The following is a 5093-nucleotide window of genomic DNA, read 5'->3' as shown; positions in this document are numbered from 1 at the left end:
TGTCTACATGTAAAAGACTGAAACTGGACCCACACCTTTCCCCACTCACAAAAATTGATTCAAGATGGATAAAGGACTTAAATTTAAGGCATGAAACAATAAAAATCCTCCAAGAAAGCATAGGAAAAACACTGGAAGATATTGGCCTGGGGAAAGACTTCATGAAGAAGACTGCCATGGCAATTGCAACAACAACAAAAATAAACAAATGGGACTTCATTAAACTGAAAAGCTTCTGTACAGCTATGGAGACAATAACCAAAGCAAAGAGACAACCTACACAATGGGAAAGGATATTTGCATATTTTCAATCAGACAAATGCTTGATAACTAGGATCTATAGAGAACTCAAATTAATCCACATGAAAAAAGCCAACAATCCTATATATCAATGGACAAGAGACATGAATAGAACCTTCTCTAAAGATGACAGATGAATGGCTAACAAACACATGAAAAAATGTTCATCATCTCTATCTATTACAGAAATGCAAATCAAAACAACCCTGAGATATCATCTAACCCCAGTGAGAATGGCCCACATCACAAAATCTCAAAACTGCAGATGCTGGCGTGGATGTGGAGAGAAGGGAACACTTTTACACTGCTGGTGGGACTGCAAACTAGTACAACCTTTCTGGAAGGAAGTATGGAGAAACCTCAAAGCACTCAAGCTAGACCTCCCATTTGATCCTCCAATCCCATTACTGGGCATCTACAGAAGGAAAGAAATCCTTTTATCATAAGGACACTTGTACTAGACTGTTTATTGCAGCTCAATTCACAATCGCCAAAATGTGGAAACAGCCTAAATGCCCACCAACCCAGGAATGGATTAACAAGCTGTGGTATATGTATACCATGGAATACTATTCAGCCATTAAAAAAAATGGAGACTTTACATCCTTCGTATTAACCTGGATGGAAGTGGAAGACATTATTCTTAGTAAAGCATCACAAGAATGGAGAAGCATGAATCCTATGTACTCAATTTTGATATGAGGACAATTAATGACAATTAAGGTTATGGGGGGGAAGCAGAAAGAGGGACAGAGGGAGGGAGGTGGGGCCTTGGTGTGTGTCACACTTTATGGGGGCAAGACATGATTGCAAGAGGGACTTTACCTAACAATTGCAATCAGTGTAACCTGGCTTACTGTACCCTCAATGAATCCCCAACAATAAAAAAAAAGTATTGGGAGAAAATAAAAAGACCTAAAAATATATAAAAAAAAAAAAAAAAGAACCTCAGTCATCGTAGATTAAGGGTCACACCCTATTCCAGGAAGCCCTCAACTAATTCTATCTACAATGGCCCTGTTTATAAAAATATGACATTCTGAGTTACCAGAGGTTAGGATTTCAACATATCTTTTGGAAAAACACAATTCGATCCATCATAATTATTAATAGTAATTGTGACCAAGATTGTCTATACTTTACATACACTATCTCTCCTAAACCCACAATAAGACTATTATTCTTCCTTTTATAAATTGAGAAATTTCCACTTCAAGAGGTTATGTTCCTTGCCCCAGGTTATACAGTTGATAAAGAGAGTCCAGATTTGAATACTTGAATAGGATTATTTGGCTCTGCATTATATCGTTTAAGATGGAGGTGAATTCTTCATAAACAATGTAGTTCTCTTTTGTAGTTTTGATGATAGCTAGCACTAAGAACCTCAAATCATATGAGCATGTAGTTGAAAGGGGGGAAGATATTTAACCACCTTCTCCAATAGATTAGATACTCAATATTAATTTCTAATCAAAATGGTCTAGGTAACTTTGCTTCAAAAAATCTTATTTTGAGAAACTAAATGAAAAGATCTTCAGAATATGTTTATGATGATATAAAAAAATATGATAATGTTCACAAATGATTGAAAATGGGTTCACAAGGTGCCCAGGCAAGGGGTGCTCTGTCAGCCACAGGACGTTCTGGCTGAATTTTGCCAGCAATAAACCCCGTGGGTAAGGCTGAGCCTTAGGGAGTGTGAGCCCTGAGAGGTATCTCTCTTTCTTCATCTCACCTCACCCTGCCCTCTGGCTGTAGGCACTGCTCTGGCAGCATAAGCAACTTCCTATGTACTCTCCAATATCAGCTCACATGCTGCCATTGTTACAGGTGCCACAGAACTGTGTCAAATTATCACTTTACTAGACGTCAACATTTAGTCATGGTTTTTTCGTAGGGTTATAATCATGCATTGCTTTGTTCAACTCAGTAGTCACTGAGCACTTATTTTGCCCTAGGCATACATCCAAGAACTGAATTTACAGCAATGAATAAGATAGCTGTGATTCCACGCTCACCCTTTCTCTACCTTAGCTTATTTTCAGAAAGAGAAGTTAAAAATTGAACAAATAATTGATTATGAAGGGAATGCATGCTGGGAAGTTCATGATGCTATGATTGTGAATGGCAGGAGCCTAACCTACTCATGAGGGTGGCGAAGATCTCCTCGGAGGAGTGACCTCAGGTAACACTTAAGAATGAGTAGGAATTTGCCAGGAGGAGGGAAAGCTTGGCCCTTGAAGGAAAGGAGGGTCAAAGACACCAGATCATTGAGGGTGATCTTAAAGACTGGTTCTGACTCTAGTGACAATGAGAAGCCACTGAAAGCTAACACTCTATGGCGGGGTACTGTCCTACATATCCTACCTGTGTTATTGGATTTAATACTGATAACCATGAAGCAAACATTATTACCCTAACTTTAAAAAAATGAAGAATAAAGAACTTAGGAGGTGAAACGAGTGAATGCATAAAGCATCATAAGCTAAAAATTTGGCTCTAGATCTTCTAAATAACAACCACAAGATTCCTTTTTCAAAAAAATTTAGCAACTCTCTATTTTAAAATGATGAATGTTTTTAGTTTCAAAAAGAGCTTATTATTTTTACAATAAAAAGCACAAGAAAATCGAAATCTGTATATCTAAGTTGGGAAGAAATTTTCTTTCTATGATTTCAAAATACTCTAAGTTGATAGTGAATAGTGTAGGGCAATTTGTGCTTGAAATTTACCTTTACTTTTTCATGACCATTTTTACTGGGCTACAGCAGGTTCTTCTTTCATGGGTTCAATGCCAGGTACATGTTATATTTGAATCAGGAGTCAGATTGTTTTATACAACACTTAATCAAAACCTTTATCAACACTTAAATCCTTGTAAGCCTGCTTCAAAGCAAAGAGAAATAAACAATTATAGTAATTACTCCTTATTTCAAGTAGGATTTACTTCTAAAACATTTTCACCCCTCTGCCATCTCTCTCTCTCTGCATCGTGAGATCTCATTTTTGGTCAACTAACCCCTTTAAGGATTTTATTAGCCCCATTTCGTGGTTGAGAGAACTGAGATACAGGATTGCAAGTGATTTTCCCAAGGCCAGAAAATAACTGACAGACTCTCAAGAGAGGCAGTTCTCAGAATCCTACCTAACTTAATGATCCTTCCACTAGATAAGAGTCTCTTGATCTTAAATCTATGACATTTGGGGCTGGAAAAGTTCTTGACTTGGGCATTGTAGGATGTTTACCAGTATCCCTGGCCTCTACTTACTCCATGCCAGTAGCAATCTCCCCACCAGCCCCAGTTGTAATAACCAAAAATATTCCCAGACATTGATAAATGTCCCCTGAGGACAAAAATCACACCCTACTTGAGAATCTTTACTAAACTTGACAATTCTGCTGTACTGAAACCGTCTAAGAATGTGTATTTGTACTATCACAGTAAGGTGTCTACCTACATTTTCATGGCCCTATTATTTATGTTACAGAGTCACATCTTTATCAATTCACTCATCTTTCTGTGTAAAAATTAATGATTACAAAAGTGATATGTGTCCTTGAAAACAATTTGAAAAAAGAAATTCATAAGCACGCCCCTTAGAAGCAGCCTAGTTAGCATTTGTATGTATTTCTTTGGCACTTATACGTATTAGCTTTTATATTTTTAAAGAAAATTAATAATATTGAATGACTTTAAAAGGAACCTTTGCTATCCCATGAAATATTTCCAAATGACTTTAAAGACTGTCTAAAATCTTCCCATATAAATATATCCCATATATGAATATGTCAGATCTTAATTTTAAAGTTTCCAAGTTTCGTTATCATAAGTAAATCTGTTGTGAACATCTATTCTACTGAAATCTTTGGGAGCATCTCTGTTTCCTTAACATAAATTCCCAAGTTGAATTACTGGGTCAAAGAGAATATGCTAGTCTATTGTCATGTTGTCAAAGTGAAGTACACATCTTCAGAGACAACAAAAGTACTTATCTTCCTCAAATTTTGTCAACATTTGCTGTTAGCTTTCACCTTTAACAAATTGGTATTTAAAAATCTAAATTATGTTATTATTTGATTTTTCTACTTTAGATTATGAGGTAAAAGATTTTTTAATACTTTCATTAGCCATTTTATAAATTGCTTAAACTTGTTTGTCAATTTTTATATGGATTTCTCATCTGTTTTTTCCATAAAGATTTTCAAAGACTCTTAAGAAATTCAAAAAGTTGGGTGGCGCCTGTGGCTCAGTGAGCAGGGTGCTGGCCCCATATGCCGAGGGTGGCGGGTTCAAACCCAGCCCCGGCCAAACTGCAACAAAAAAATAGCCGGGCGTTGTGGCGGGCGCCTGTAGTCCCAGCTGCTCGGGAGGCTGAGGCAAGAGAATGGCGTAAGCCCAAGAGTTAGAGGTTGCTGTGAGCCGTGTGACGCCACGGCACTCTACCGAGGGTGGTACAGTGAGACTTTGTCTCTATAAAAAAAAAAAATTCAAAAAGTTTAGTAATTTGTCAGATAAAATGTTATTTTACCTCTTCAAGAATTATCATTTCTTTTTATTTTGGCCAATGTAATATGCCTTTTAATTCTGGATAATGTCAACGTCCAAGAAATAATTCCATTGTGACATTTATGTTCAGTACTGAACCTAAAAATTGATTATGGGGAACTTGTACTGGGGCAATACTCAGCCTTCCCATCTAAGAACATTTGTTTCTTTTCTTTTTCTTTTTTAATATCTTTCAGTAAAGTTGCCTTCTTCACAAAGGGCAACTTTGTGCCAACTTCACAAAGT

Source organism: Nycticebus coucang, chromosome 19 (assembly GCF_027406575.1).
Source record: "Nycticebus coucang isolate mNycCou1 chromosome 19, mNycCou1.pri, whole genome shotgun sequence".
Classification (NCBI taxonomy): domain Eukaryota; kingdom Metazoa; phylum Chordata; class Mammalia; order Primates; family Lorisidae; genus Nycticebus; species Nycticebus coucang.
The sequence above is the reverse complement of the archived record's forward strand: the minus strand, read 5'-3'. Positions refer to the sequence as shown.